The sequence below is a fragment of the Lemur catta genome, chromosome 7 (assembly GCF_020740605.2).
Source record: "Lemur catta isolate mLemCat1 chromosome 7, mLemCat1.pri, whole genome shotgun sequence".
NCBI classification, from domain to species: Eukaryota; Metazoa; Chordata; class Mammalia; order Primates; family Lemuridae; genus Lemur; species Lemur catta.
This window is the reverse complement of record NC_059134.1, coordinates 56045651-56062591: the sequence shown is the minus strand read 5'-3', so window position 1 is coordinate 56062591 and position 16941 is coordinate 56045651. Positions and strand designations below refer to the sequence as shown.

General features: G+C 35.5%; 1 protein-coding gene and 1 pseudogene across 2 annotated transcripts in view; one reads left to right on the top strand and one right to left on the bottom strand.

Moving 5' to 3' along the window:
* The window catches only part of ACER3 (alkaline ceramidase 3), a 127177-nt gene that overhangs the window by 20738 nt on the left and 89498 nt on the right, over nucleotides 1–16941 (top strand). The window lies entirely within an intron of this gene.
* Nucleotides 13053–13842, bottom strand: LOC123642311 (annotated as a pseudogene).

The window sequence follows — 16941 nt, the reverse complement described above, 5'->3', positions numbered from 1 at the left end:
TTCAGTATTTAGATTGAAACTTAATGGAAAAGAACATGGAAATATTCCAGTTATTTGTGTGTGGGGGTTTAACAGCACTGCTGTTTTAGTTGGATCACAGAGAAACCTCTGTTTGCTACCATGGCACACTTGTCTTGGCTGACCAATCCTATTTTCTCTGGTTTTCTTTAAAGCAGTTTTTTTCAGACTTTTAAAATGTAACACTTGGGCAATGAATAGCCTGGAAAAAACTATCTTGTTCCAGTGGAACTTGGCCCAAATGGTTCTGGTAGAGCTAGTATAGTTCATTTGAAAGATTTGGGAATTAAAAAAATTTAAACACTTGCATTTTATAGTCTTTAATTTTTTCCTTACTGCTTTGTCATTTGATTAAATACTGTTTAAGAATTTAAGTTAAATAACTTCATAAACATTTTTATTTAATGTATTCTTTTAGAATTAATATTTAGTTGCTTATACTGTTAAGGAATGAGATACTGCTATCATAAATAACTAATTATACATTTTCAAAAAGAATTCTACAACTCATAGCTTTCATGTTTGTGAAATACATATCTAAATTTAATCATTTGTTTTCATTATTCATATTGACCTGGAGGCTAACTGAAGAAATGAATGATTTTTATTTCATTTGCCAAAAAACTGTTTGAAATATATTTGATATTATTGGGAGGTTAAAGATACATAATTCGATAAATTTTTAAGAAATACTTATAACCATCATTTAGAGAATAAAATCATCACTAAAATATTTAACTATTTTACCTTAAAATTCTAAATTATTAATAATTATGATAAAATAAGCAAATGATTTACATAATTTTTTTCATTTGGTGGATTTTCAAACAAAAAATTAAATATATTTAATCCCAATCAACATAAGAATAGCTATAAAGTAGAAAGAAAACAGATTTTATAATCAATATCCTTATATTTGAATCCTGAGTTTACCTTGTACAAGCTGTGTGGTCTTGTATATATCAAGACAAATTGCTTAATTTTGATTTTTACTTTCCTTAGCTGTGCAATTTGATTGAAAACACCTCATAGGTATGTTTTTGAGGATCAAATTAGACAAAGTAGTGACTTCATACACTCTAAAGTACTATGTAAATTTTGGTTAGTGGCTTTCTTAAGAATTTATAACATCAGATAATACAATTAAATTCAAACTACCTTCTTTTTTATTCATGAACTGAAAAGTTATTCATTTTTCTGCTTTACAATGTCTGCTTTTTCACTAAAACTATAAGCTCTACCTAACACAGTGCCTAAGCGCCATAATAGGTGCTCATACAGTTGTGAAGGAATGAATGTTCAACTTCTTGGCGTCAACATTATGTTTTATTATTAAAAACTAAGTTACCTCCTTAATAAATAGATACATACAGATACCTTTACAGACTTTGTTTCAATAAGTCAGGCTGTAGAGGTATTGCCATAAACCTTCAAATTTATTGTAGAACTACCATAGGCATATAATTGTCACAGAATTTCGAGGCAGTATAGTACAATTAATATGCTTAGACCTAGGTTTGAATCTAGTTCTTCTTCTTACTGGTTGAACAACCATGGATAAATCATTTGATTTTGTGCCTCAGTTTCTCTAATAAGTGGTGAGACTACCCCTTTACAGGGTTACTTTGGGAATTAAAGTTAATGGATGTGAAAGTATTTATAAACTATAAAGCAATATAAAATGTAGATATTCTTATTAAGATTGGCAAGTATATGAGCTGGGCCATGTGGCTGATTTTTTATGTTCCTGAGTGTATAGAAAATATTATTGCAAAGATTTCACAAGTTTGGATATTTGAAAGGATTACGAGTCTCCATGGAGCATATTCATCTAAGGCTTTTATTTAAAGGCAAAGGATATGGTGCAGCAAGAGAAAAGAAAACAGGCAAACACAAAAGATATCAAAGACATCAAGGAACAAACTCCCTAGGATCCTAATTTGCACACAGGCCCAATTCATCTCTGGATTGAACCACTAGAATCTGTGTGATAAATCTTGGCTTCAGGAGAGCTCAAGGTGAAAATTCCTAGTGGAATATTTTATGTTGCTCTGGTCATGGAGTGTTTTTTTTCCTTAGTACTTTTAATACTTTATTATTATACATTTAAAAATATATTTAGACTGTAGCCTAGTGTAAAATGTGGAGAAAGGAAGTATGTTAGGCTAGTGCTCTATTCACTTTTTCTCAAACTTTTTGCTTTCAGGATCCCTTTCTGCTCTTAGAAATTATTGATAACCCCAAAGAGCTTTAATTATATTTGGGTTTTAGCTACCAATATTTACAATATTAGAAATTAAAGCTGAGAAAAAAATTTTAAATACTTATAGTTTAATTCATTTAAAAATAATAATAAACCTATTACATGTTAACCTAAATAACATTTTTATAAATGTATTTTCCCAAACTGTATTTTCCAAAACAAACAAAATTTAAAAGAGTGGCATTGCTTTACATTTTTGGAAGTTTCTTTAATGTCTGTCTTAATAGAAGTCAGCTGGATTCTCACACATGCTTTTGCATTTAATCTGTTGTAATATGTTGTTTTGGTTGAAGTGCATAAAGAAAATCAGTTTTTATACAGACATATGTAGTTGGAAAAAAGAGAAGTATTTTAATAGCCTTTCTAGATAATTATAAATGCTCTTCTTTGATAATATATATACAAAAACTTGACAAGTGATAATCTTAGAGTTAATTGGAATATAGAATCTGAGACCAGATCACTGAACTTTTCTTACTGTGTCACATTAAAATACATTGGTCTGTCTTGCCTTTCGAATAGAGTTTTACGCATGCAAGATTTTATAGCATCATGCATAGATCATTTGGAAAATTTTGGTTCACTGTTGATACAAATCTTCCAGATATTGAGATATTTCCCTATTTAACTGTGATCTCAAAAATCACACTTATTAATATTATCATCTCTGATGTCATCAGAAAAGTCTTTTAAGTATTAAGAAGCTATTAAGCTCACAGTGGTAGATGCAGGTTTTCAAAAATTCTTATTTTTGCTTGAAAGCTCGAATTTTATCATTGGCTTAAAAAAATATATTCCTTGTTCTTCTTGAAAGAATGAGCTCACTTTGCTTATCTCCAGGAGAACATCTTCCAGATACCCAAGAATGAATAATTATGGTTTACCTATCACTTCTTCTTTTAAGTAAAAATAGTGTTCATGAAAAAAGCGGCTGAGTTCACATCTCAAAGCAGTCACACAAGTACCTTTCCACACTTTGGTAGGTAGTAGAAGTTCTTTATGCAAGTCCCATTTCATGATTGAGAATATTAAAAAGATGTGCACTTAAGAGTTGAGATTTAATACAATTAGTAATTTTTATTGCTTCATCAAAGACATTGTTAATTGAAACTGGCTTTTTTTTTTAAAACTGTGAATACTTGGTGATGGGGAAGGATATAATGATTGTAATACAGTTTGGTTGCACTGCCTTGATTCATGTGAAGGTGCCAGCAATTGTAGCCACCATTGCTTTTGTGCCGTTAGTGCAAATGTCAATACAGTGAATAAAGTAAATAATTAGCAGTATTGTGGAAATAGTTTTGGCCTCAAAGACCCCTGAAAGGGTCCACCAGCCACAGTTCAAGAACTGTTGCTCTATACCTACTACAAAAGATTTGTCTACTCAAACATAATATTTAACATTTAGCTTTTTGAAATCTGCTACTTTATAAAGGAATTTTAATAGAATATATTTTAGCAGGAAGTAAGAAGATATAATCAGTTACTCATTTCGGATAATGGACCCTACTGTATATGCACAGACTTGTTTAAAATCCTCATTGGTGATCTTTCTTCTACCAGAGGAAGTTTTATGTACTTCTTGTATTTAAAGGCTCTTTCAACAGCTAGATCTCATGAAATCCATTATAACTTTGGCATAACGGAAAAATTTAAATTCTGAGAACTTATGCCAAGATTTCAAGGAGGAAACACTATTTGTTAAAGGATATACAGATTTCTAGGGAAAATGAGTTCCTTTTGTGGCTTTTTTGATAATATTGAAAACAACAATACTAATATAAGCTCATATTTATTGGTACTTTCTATGTGTCAGCCACCATGCTAAGTACCTTGTTATAATGAAAAATCTGTTCAGGAAGTATTTATGATGACAACGACCCTGCTTGCTTGCTTGCTTATTTATTTATTTATTTCAGAGTATTACAGGGGTACAAACACTTTGGTTATATAAATTGCCTTTGCACTGCCTGAGTCAGAGCTACAAGCCTGCCCATCCCCTAGACAGCTCCACTGCACCCATTAGGTGTGAATTTACCCATCCCCTCCTACCTGTTCCCACCTGCTGGACACCCTGTGAATGTTGGACCCTGCATATTTAAAGTTACTTATTCCTTTCATCTATGGAAAGAAAGCAGGTAACTTTTTTTTTTTTAATCCTTCTGACATATTATTAGTTTTTCAGCAGAATAATGGTTATATATTTCCATGCTTTTGGTGGTCTTTTGTCTTTTGCATGACAAAAGTTGGGAATATTGATTGGAAATGTATTCTTCCATCATAGAAATCTCTCAGTTGAATTTATATTAATACCTTTCTTCTCTTCCCTCTTCTGCTATCTCATAGCCATTTTAATCCTAGCTCTCAACATCACTTATTTGGACTACTGCAGTAGTATCCTATTTTGACCTCTGATGTCCTCTTGCTACGATCCCCAGTCTATCAGGCTTATCTTGACATTAATTGTCTTCTTACTGTGCCTCTGCCTCATTTGATCTTCATTTGCTAGGGAGATCACAGACATGTTTATCTTACTTCCAGTTTATTTTAGTAGCTCTGTCTCCTAACACAACTTGCCTCTAGACATAATATAAGTTATTTCTCAAGATTTCCTAGGCACCCCATGCTGTTTCTTGTTTTTGCACATGGACAATGGACTCTTGAATAATACTGGGGTTGGGTTGGGGCACCAACCCCCCATGCAGTTGAAAATCCACGTATAACATTTTTTTTTTTAAACAGGGTCTCGCTATGTTGCTCAGGCTGGAGTGCAGTGGCAAGATTATTGCTTACTGTGACCTTGAATTCCTAGGTTTAAGCTATCCTCCTGCCATTAGCCTCTGGAGTAGCTGGGACTATAGTCCCATGGCACCATGTCTGGCCTGTGTGTAACCTTTTTTTCTTTTTACATTTTTATTTTATAAAAAAATATCCAACCCAGGCAGAAAGAGAGCCAGCTATATCCCGTCCTGGAAGGATTTAAATTTTGTTTGTCGCTTACTAGCTACAGGGCTTTAAGTTGCTTAAATTGCCTGATGCACAGAATTCTCAACTGTAAATCCAGAATAATATCTCCTCACTTCTAAATCTTCATAAATTGTGAAGAGCTTTAGAAATGTGAGTTATGATTACCAGTCTGTCAATTCCAGTTTCCACACTAATAGCTACAAAGAAGCCTTAGGATGTCTAAAATAATTTAAAAAGTGAGGCTTCCATTTCCTTGGCAGAGCAGGACAGGGGGCACTGCTGTTGTAAAGCGGAAAGTGGCGTTCAGCAGAAACCCAAGCCTAGCAACCGTTGGCGCAGAGGATGATGCGCCTGAGTGTGAGACCTGCGTGTGTGAGTGCAGATTTCCACCTGAATGATGTACACTCACTACCAGGGGATCTACAAACTGGATCAGTCACAGGCAATACAATTCGAGATTATTCTTTCCAAGGCTGTTTATTCTTTTTAGGACGCTGGGCAGTTGTGTGGCTTGCTGGGGGTTTAGCCTGGAGAAATGACACAGCTCATGGCACCATATCGAGTCAGCTTCACCCTGACCCTCCAGATGCATTCATGTGACCGTTCTTTCCGTGTGCAAAGTTTGTGTCTTCACATCCACTCTGCTTACTTCCAGTGGTGGCGAGTTTCCCTCTTCCTGTACTGTTCCTACTCCACTCATGATCCTATAATGTGAGGCCTCCCTCTCCACCTTCTGTTCTCCTGTTTTCTTCCTTTCCCCTCATTTCTTCAACTTTACCTGCACCCTCCCTGGTCACATTGCTGTCTTCCCCATTCCTCCTGCACTCGGGAGGAGGGAAGGGGCACAGACCTTCTTTTCAAAGCAACCTTCAGCGGGCTGAGGGAAGGACTAGTGGCCCTGTATTCCCCCTGGGATTTCTGAGTTATTTACCTTCATCTCAAGGCTCCAGCTGCTGTGTGATCTAGAAAGTGCACCCCACATATAATTTTGACTCCCCCAAAACTTAACAAATAGCTTACTGTTGACTAGAAGCCTTACCCATAACATAGTCAATTTACACATATCTTGTGTTATATGTATTGTATACTGTATTGCAATAAAATAAGATAGAGAAAAGAAAATGTTATTAAGAAGATCATAAGGGAGAGACAATGTATTTTACTATTCCTTAAGAGGAAGTGGATTATCATAAAGGTCTTCATCCTTACTGTCTTCACATTGAGTAGGCTGAGGAGGGGAGGAAGAAGAGGGGTTGGTCTTGCTGTCTCAGGGATGGCAGAGGCAGAAAGGTGTGGAGGAGGAGGAAAGGGAGACAGGAGAGGCAGGCACACTTGATGTAACTTCATGGAAATACTTTGTAATTTCTGTCTGACTTTCTTTTTTGCTTTTTCATTTCTCCAAAAATGTTTCTATATGGTAACTATCTTTCTTCCACCATTTGCTTTTGTTTCAGTGGCCATATCATAAAAGGGTCCATGTTGTAAAAGAAGTCAAAAACAGTCTTGAATAATCAGAACCCTTCTGCTGGACTGTCTAATGTCAATTTGCTTTCTGGCACTGCTTCTGTCTTCTTCCTCATTGTCTGGCACTAGTTTGGAAACACTCCTCTCCATTAAGTCATCTTATGTTAATTCCTCTGGTGTGGTGTCTGTTAGCTCTTGAATTTCTCCAAGATTCATATCTCAAAACCCTTCACCCCCACCTTTTTTGCCATATCTACAGTCTGTTTCATGATTTCCTTAATTGGCCCTGTTGTAAATCCTGTGAAGCCATGCACAACATCTGTGCACAGTTTTCTCCAGCCGGAATTTATTGTTTGGGGCTTGATGGCTTTCATGAATTTTCTCTTCTTCTTCTTCTCTTTCCTCTTCCCTCCTTCCTCTTTTTTTTTTTTTTTTTGAGATGGTCTAACTCTGTTGCCCAGGCTAGAATGCAGTGGTGTCATTATAGCTCACCTCAAACTCCTGTGCTCAAGGGATCCTTTATGCCTCAGCCTCCTGAGTAGCTGGGACTACAGGTGCTTGCCACCACACCTGGCTAATTTTTCTATTTTTTGTAGAGACTGCAGTCTTGCTGTGTTGCCCAGGCTGGTCTCAAACTCTTGGCCTCAAGTGATCCCCCACCTCAGACTCCCCAAATCCTGGGATTACAGGCATGAGCCACCATCAGGTCCACCACTGATGAGGATTATCAGTGACTCCTGTCATAGCACCTTTACTGTTGTTATCTGGTTATTGCTTCTGCACTTGAAAGTCTTCTGTAGATTGCAACTCACTAGACACTATTTCTTTTTTTTTTTTTTTTTGAGACAGAGTCTCGCTTTGTTGCCCAGGCTAGAGTGAGTGCTGTGGCGTCAGCCTAGCTCACAGTAACTTCAAACTCCTGGGCTTAAGCGATCCTACTGCCTCAGCCTCCCGAGTAGCTGGGACTACAGGCATGTGCCACCATGCCCGGCTAATTTTTTCTATATATATTTTTAGTTGTCCAGATAATTTTTATTTCTATTTTTAATAGAGACAGGGTCTCGCTCTTGCTCAGGCTGGTCTCGAACTCCTGAGATCAAATGATCCACCTGCCTTGGCCACCCAGAATGCTAGGATTACAGGTGTGAGCCACCGTGCCTGGCCCTTTTATTTGTTTTTACCATGATTTCTAACTGTTCAGATTTATAAGATTATTTTTGAATCAAATAAAATAAGCCAACAAGGTCCATTTTTTTTTAAATTTGTTGCTTGTCATGATATATAAACCATAATATTCAAGATGAATCTTAGAGTAACCATTGCTTTTTAAAAACAGATTACATATAATTCCAATGAATCTATTATTTTTTCTAACAAATAATTACAGACTGTATATTTTTCTAAACTAGAATTAAACTATTAGAATAAAACTGTTTTACCTCATAGAGTAAAATCTTAAAATGAGAATAACATTTATTGTACACCTACTCAATTCACTTTTCTAGTATTTCATGGTTACAACAATAAGTATTAATATTATGCCTAATCTTCACATGAGAAAAATTAAGGCTTAAGGTGGTGAAATAACCTGAGTAAACATTTCACAAAAGAGAATATACTATTAATAAACCAAAAGAAAAATTAATAAACAAAAAAGTCCAGTAATCCAGAAAAATATAAATTAAAATAATAATGATATATAATTTTCTATCTCTTAAATAAAACATTATATTGTTCAATGTTACTAAGGTTAAATTGTGAACCAGTCACCCTGAACACACTGCTGATAAGAGTATAATTGGTCCAACAATTCTGGAAGGCTGATTGGTTATCCTATGTAATGTACCCACAAATAAAATGAGTAAGTGATTATCATATAGTAGAACATTATGTTGCCGTCAAAATGGTATTTTCAGAGATTATTTTACTTATTTTAAGTAGGCAAGCATTCATTGCTATAGATGTTGAAATTATAGTATGATTCTAAATTTATTTTAAATATTAGATGGAAATATATGAGAGTATTAGTGATATTATGGAGAGCTTATAGATTATTTTGATTTTATATTTCTGTTTTCCAAATTTTTAAATGGGCATATAGTACTTTTATATTCATAGAAACAATGACCATTTTTAGAGCTTGAAAATCATTTAAAGTTATTAAGATTACTCTCTACTATCTCTGCTACCATATGATATTTCATGTCTGCTACTATCTGCCCCATCTATCTTTTTCTTCTTTTTCTATAGAACAGCTTTCTCTGACTCACCATATTCTTGGCCTAAATCTGGATGCCTCAGCTTTAGCTTTACACTGCCTTCCAGTACAAGTATCCAAAAGAGTGTTGTTTTTGTTTGACTCCTAATTCTAATTTTCCAGACTAAGACTCTGTGATTAGTGGGAGATTTGACGAGGGAAGTTAGGGAATATAGAAGAGTTTGTAACTTGCTGCCCACCCCAGTAGGGGATAAGAAACAAACTCTTAAAAAAAAAAAAACTGGGCAGTTTCTCTAAGGGGAGATTCTACTCCTAGGAATTCATCCTGTGAACTTAATAAAATATTTGAAGAAAGAAATATGTTCAGGGATGTTGTGGTGGTTGAATAGTGTCTCCCCAAAGTTTATGTCCACTTGAAACCTCAGAATGTGACTTTATTAAGTAAGGTTTTTGCAGATACAATTAAATATCTTGAGATTAAATCATACTGGAATTAGAGTGGTCCCTAAGTACAATGACTGGTATCCTTATAAGAAGAGGAAAACAGTGGTATAGAGAGAAGAAAGCAATGCGAAGATGGAGGCAGAAAGTGATGCATTTAGAAACCAAGGAATGCCAAGGATTGCTGGAAACCATCTGAAGCTAAGAGATAAGCATGGGACAATTTTTCCTTTAGAGCCTCTAGAAGGAATGAACCCTGCTTACACCTTGATTTTGGACTTCTGGCCTCCTGAACTCCAGTCAGTGGTAATTTCTTATGGCAGCCCTAGGAGATTATTATAGATGCTTATAATATTATTTATTCCAGCATAAAAACCTAGAAATAACATAAGTATCTACCAATAAAGGATCGATTACACAAACTATAATATATCTAAATAATACTATGTGATCATTTTTTAAAATGATAGATCTCTATTTATAGATTAAAGATAACAATGATACATTATTTTTTAAAAAGTTCTAGAACCCAGATCACTGATCGTTGGGGGTCCCTGAGAGTCTTGATCAGAGTAACTTGGAAACAGTGCAGTGGTCAGAAAAAAAATGTTTTTTTCCTCTGGTGTCCACTTTATATGAGAAAGAACTGTTTAAAAAACTTTTTTTTGCATGTTTAAGGCAATTTAGGAAATTTTTATGCCAGTGTAAAAAATTTAATGAAAATAAGTCACAAAAATATGGAAGGTATCCTTGGTGAGATTTTAATAGTAATAAATAGTCTGTATTTTTATTAACTAAAAGTAGTTTAGTCTGAATTTTAAATGCATCTTGAAGGATGTGTACATTCATGATTTTTAACTGATACATTTCAATTTTAAGTAAGTGAAGAGAAAATGAAAAAGATATATTGAAATTCGTTTGGAGTGAGGGATGAATCTGTTACATCAAATTAATTTTGGGGAAAAGAATGACTCCATTACATTGTAATTGAACCACATCTAAAATAATGTCTGTTAGGTTTTAAATATCTTTACTGTTTTGTAAATTTGGTACTCGTTTACTTTGCGTGAGGGAAGTCTGGTTTTTTTTATTATTATAGTGCCTTTTGTAGTACGTGCTCAGTGAGTATTTGCTATTGAATGCACGTATGAATGTAAGACCACTGTCCATAAGAAATCTAACTGAGGAGATAAGACATAAATATCCATTGATTTAATATAGTAAAAAAAGATCTGTCTACATAAAGCAATCTGTGCTAAGTGCCAGGTGAGAGGTTAGAACAGTAAGTGCTGTAAGAGAAATGGTCATTTTCAGTAAAATGATTAAGAAAAACTTCATCTAATGTAGGTAGGATTTGAGTTGGGCCCTGAAAGGAAAGTTTCAATAAAAATGGAGAGGAAGTAGGGATTACCAAAATAATCATTTTCAGATTTTTTAATTTCAATAATGCCTCTTTATTATTTCTGAACATGGTTTGGAAACCTCTTTTGACCTTTGGAATAAATAAAAAATCTTCATTTCACCAAATATTTCTCCAGGGAGTTCAAGACCATTTTACTTCCCTTGTTCTTCTCTGGTTCATGTGGTCTTCATCAGGCTTATCTGTTTAAAATCCTTGTCACTGTTCAGTGCTCATCACTGAAACTTCTTCAATTATATATTGATAATGCTCTTTTTGTTGAGTCGTTCCCCTCCCATCTAACTTGTATTTTCTTAGGCTAAAGTTTACCTGAGCTGTAACTGATAATGGAGCTCCCAAGTTCTTCTCTTAAATCTTTACCACTATGTATTTAGCCTTTCTTCCCAAACCTTAGATGTACTTCATCTTGAATTTAATATGAACATTTTCATTTTTGCGGTATCTATTTTTAAAAATAATGTGGAAAACTAATTTTTATAAAGTAAGTACTTTTTGAAGCTACTATATGCACCCTGAAGAGAATAGAAAGACTCTTATATTAGTAGTGATAAAAAGCCTGCATATCTTTCTGTCTTTCAAGGCAAAGTAAGTATTACCTTCTTACTGATGTCCATCTTGGGTTCCCTCTCTCCTCTGTTGTTTTTTTTGTTATGTGTGTGTTCTTTGGTCCTGTTGTCCTCTCTTGCTAGTTGTTTACCTATCTTTCCTACTAAATTATATATGTACTTTTCCAGGATAGGAACCAGGATTAATTCAGTGCCTTGCCCATAGAAAATACTTACTAAATGGTTGTCAAATTGAACTGAATTTGTGCTTATCACTTTTTAAAGTAAGGCACACTTGTATTGGTTTCCTGTTTTTATTGTGATATCTGTCTTAATTTAAAGCTACTGTAAGAGGTACCTAATACTGTACTATGTATGCATTTATATGATGGTTTGGTTTTTTTAAACTTCGGGTGAATTTACTCTGGTATCCTGTAACTTTCTTTGTTACTGGTTTGGATTGGAAGGCAAATCTTCTCCCTTGTGAAGATTGTTCTTGAGCTGGTCCAAGTACCAAGACAATTCCCAGGTGGCATCTAATTCTTAACATGGCAACATTGTGGAAATTATTGTATAATATCCTGTAGAACTTTTCTCATGTCAGAAATAATCTTTACATGTATTGTTTAGTCATACTTACTATTTTTATCATATTTAATACTTTATATAATTTAAATGTTATTGGTTTTTTTCTCATTTCACTGGTCAGGAAATTAAGGCTTAAGCATAAAAAAGTTGCCTAAGTTCATACAACTAGAAGGTGGTAGAAGTTATGAACAAAATGTTGCCTGCTGTTAGTTGAGGAGATTAATTTAGATGATCTCTATCTTTTTCAGCTCTGAAGTATCTGAAGTTCTGGGAATGTTTAACATTATTTGAACATTTAGCATATTTGAACATAATCAGTAAAATATTTGGGAAGATGCACTTGCTTTGGGGAAAATGCTGGCTGGGTTGGTTTCAGGGTCAAACCAGTTACATACAGTTTTCCTCTAGCTTATTTGCTGACTGTGCTGGAGGGCTCTCCACAGTGGCAATGAAGCAGTGTAGATCACTTTTTCAGCTCCACTAGATTTTAACACTTCTTTTTTAGATCCTTCTTGCTGAGTGATGGGTATACAATTATAAATACAGCTGAGCTCTAAATTGTTTATCCAGTGACCTCAGGGATCTGTGTATTCTGCCAAATGTAGAACGTTTAGACTGCTGAGCCCACTGGCTCCATCTACTGTTTTCTACTGTATCTTCATTCAGAGTTCTCTTAAATTTATGCTTTGCAAATTGTACGTTTCCCCTGACTTTCTTTCCCATACTTTTGATATTTGATTTTGTCTTTTCCCTTGACAAAAGATAACTTTACCTATTAAGAAATCTTGAAATTACTGGAATATTATCAATCTTACCTATAATTTGTATTATATAAGGACAGTGTGTTTGGGGTATAAAAATACCATAGTTTTCAGATTTTTTAAATCCCTTCAATCTATATTCAAATAGGACTCCCCTCTAGAAAAAAAATTTCTTTAATATTTTAGTACACTATTGTATGGGGTATGAATGAATCTCTAGTTTCTATTTTCAGAAAAGAAACTGTTTTAATTGAATTTTCTGGGAACAATTAACCTCAAGGCAAATTAAACTCTTAGTAGAAGCAATTTAGCTTTTATTTTCTTTTAAAATAGGCTTAATTCACTTTATTTTTCTTGTATTAAAACCCTATGTTGTAGCCACAGCTGGAGCCCGGGTCTTGGGCATGGAGACTCTGGTGTGGGTCTTGAGGGGATGATCAGTGAATTCCTGGCAAGGAGACTTGATGAATATGGTCTCTTTCCAGAAGTCAGCGGTCAGATAGCTATAGGTCTTAGAGATGGCATCAGAGGTGGCCTTGGCAAAGTTGCCCAGGGTGGCAGTGCAGCCCCTGACTGAAGTGTAGGAATTGTCAGTGCCAGCCAGCAGCAGCAGTTTCTTGGGCACAGGGGCCAAGATGTTGCCAGCGCCTCTGGGGGCAGGAATAAGGTACACCAGCACAGAGCCACAGCAGCCTGTTCCCTTGCAAGGGACAGTGTGGGGCTTGCCAATCTTGTTTCCCTAGTAACCTGTCCACACAGAGACAATGGAGAGCTTGACCAGGATGATGGCCCTTGAGATGGCAGTAGCTACCTCTTTGGGGCACTTAACATCCAGAACGACGTGGCCATTATAGTCTCTGATGGCAATAAACATCTTGAATCTGCTCCACAGTCCAATGTGGGTCTGTTTGCACCAGCATAATCTTCAAAGCCTCATCCTTGAGAGGTGCCCCCTAGAAAAAGCCATGGATCTCAGACTCCGTGACAGACAGGGAGAAGAGATAGATCTCCTCCAGGGATTTGAGCTTCAGGTCCTTGTCTATGCATTCCAGCTTAGTAACCAGCATCCGCTCCTTGTCCTTGGCCTTGCCTCTGTGAGCTCCAAGGCCTTGGCTGGAGCCCCTGGGCCCTGCTGCTGCACCTGCATCATCTGCCATTCAGTGTTTTCTCAGAGAAGGACAGTAGCCTTTATTTTCTATCATTCATCTTTTTAATACTTTACTTTTAAATTAAACTCAATATAATCACATTGTAGAAAGTATAGAAAAAAGAAGAAAAAAAATTCCATTATTTAACAATCTTAAACACCCATTCTTATTTTTGTGGTTAGAAAACCCTTACCAACTGTAGTTTCACCCAGCCATGATTGATCAAGTATAGTTTTATAATTGTGCTGGTTATCAATTTATTACCTCTCAGCTCCAAATTCACCATTCATTCATTACATGCTTTGTAAAAATGGACCTGAGTCCTTAAATGTTTTCCTTTGATGGCCAGGAGGATGTTAAACTTTGTCAGTAGAGGGCACTAGAGAGACATTGCAAGAGGAAGAGATTTTCCTTCCTGGTTCTGGTGTGTTGGTTTGGCGGCGGCTTTGATGCCAACTCTTGAAGTCCAAGTGGCTTAAACAGTCTCTGGCTCCTACAGTGTATATGAGGCTTTCCCAGTGTCCAGCTCCTGAAGTTTGTTCAGCTTCTCCAGTGCCAGGCTACTGCAGAACACAGCAGTCAGCGGCACCTAGTGGTCAGTACCTTCCCTCACCTAACTCCTTCCCCCATACCTCTATGTGATCAGCTTTTCTGACACCCTAGAGGGCAGATTTCCAACAAGTTCTGAAGGGTAGATTTTCAGCAAGCTCCGGGTGTGGCACCACAGCAACTTCTCTGCTATTCAGTGAACCATGTCATGCCTTCTCCAATAAGGTCTACACCTCAGCCCTAGGAAAGCCTTTTCTTTAGTGTTCTGTAATATCTCAGCCTTAGGGGTAGTAGCTGCTCCTTATATCTGCTGATCCTTTATTCTGTAGAGTTTTTTTTTTTGTTTCTTATTAGCCATTCTCTTAGTACTACAATTCTCTGTTATAGTTAATAATTCTTTTGGTAAGCTTTTCCTATTTAAGTTACTCTGTGGTTTACCTTTTCTGATTGGACCCTGACTGAGACCATTTTTTAACCAAAGGTTTTAAATCCATAATCATTTTATGTACATTATTTTTCCTTAATAAAATTAAATTATTCAACATTTATATGGCCCCTTATTTACAAAGCAATTTTATATCTATTATTTAAATCAGCTTTTCTTTTTTTTTTTCTTAAGACTAGTCATGATTCAAAAAATCAGCTTTTAAAAGTAACATTTTATTCTCTCTTCCTGACTTTTTTATGTGTTCTATTCTTTTTATCTAACCTTGGTAGTAGCTGGCCTTGATATCTAGTACTATAAAAATTCCAGTGTTGTTCTTATTCAGGGTTGTCTTGGCTTTTCTTGGACACTTGTATTTTCATATAAAGTTTAGAATTAGCTTATCAATTTGTACCCAAAACCTGCTGGGAGTTTTGTTAGTATTATGTCTTTCACATCTTTGTCAGATTTATTCCTAGGCATGCAATGTGTTTTGGTATTATTATAAATTACATCTACAGCACCAAAGCTGCAGTTACAGGTTCTGGTTGTCAGTCTGACTCAGGAGTCAAAAACGTCTTTAATGTAATAATATGTTTACTTAGCTTTATAAAGAGATACAGGGATATAGCATCTTCATCTGATCTGGAAACCCAATCACTACCCAAATACACAGCATCAAATATAAAGAAAGATGCAGTGGCTCACACCTGTAATCTCAGCACTTTGGGAGGCCAACATGGGAGGATTGCTTGAGGCCAGGAGTTCAAAACCAGCCTGGGCAATAGTAAGATTTCATCTCTACAAAGCATTTTTTAAAAAATTAGCCAGATGTGGTGGCCCACACGTGTAGTCCTAGCTACTCAGGAGGCTGAGGCAGGAGGATCCCTTGAGCCCAGGAGTTTGAGATTATAATGAGCTATGGTCATACCACTGCCCTCCAGCTGGGGTGACAGAGTGAGACCTTGTCTCTTTAAAAAAAAAAAAAAGGATAAAGAAAGACTTCTTTAGGGATCTAGGGGAAAAAAGCAAGTAATCTAAAAAGGGGAAAATTTAGGCTGCTTCAGACTTCTTTATAGTAACATTCAGTCTGGATGATAACAGCACAATACTTACAAAATTTTGAAGGAAAGAAAATCTGTGACATTTTATAGCATTTATTCAAGTCTTTTTTTGAATATAAATGCAAAAGACAATATTCTTAAAAACTTGAGAAGTCGGAATATGGCATCTATAAGTCCTTGAAAAACTATGAAGATGGATGGTGAAATGTAAACAACTAAAACTTGATTTAAAAGAAAAAGAAAAAGCATGGAAGGAAAAGCCATGAGGAAAAAGACTGGTGGTAGGCACTGTATCCATTTAAATACAAAACTGAGACTAAAACAAAGTTGAAATGACTATATGATCTAGGAATTCTACCCCTACTTATATACCCAAGAGAATTTTTGTATCTGTCCACAGAAAAACTTGTGCATGAATGCTGATAGCAACGTTATTCATATTCATAATAGCCAAAAAGTAGAAACAACCCAAATATCCAGCTGATGAATATATAAACAAAGTATGGTATATCCATACAATGGACTATTCTTGGCAATGAAAAAGAATGAAGTTCTGGGTACATGCACAACATACATGAACCCTGAAAACATTATGCTAAGTGAAAGAAGCCAGACACGAGACTACAGATTGTATCCTTTCATTTGTGTGAAATGTCTGGAATAGCCAAATCCATAGAGACAGAAAGTAGATTAGTAGTTGCCAAGGGGGTATGGGAAGGAGGTAATGGGGGTGACTGCTGATGAATCTTGGGTTTCTTTTGTGGCTGATGAAAAAGTTCTAAAACTAGTGGTGATGGTTGTACAAGTCTGTAAATATGTCAAAAACCACAGAATTGTACACATTAAAAGAGTGAATCTTATATGTGAGTTGTATCTCAATAAAGTTATTTTTTAATAAAAGAAAAAACAGGATAGAAAATGTGGTTTGCCGAATAAAATATAAGCCTTTGATAATGTAAAATATAAAATCCTTGACAATGTGGAGATGACTAATAAAAATCGGTAAGGGCAGGGAAGAAAATTTAAGAGTGTGAATTTCTTCAACTTTCACAGCAAGGATGCATTTGCTAT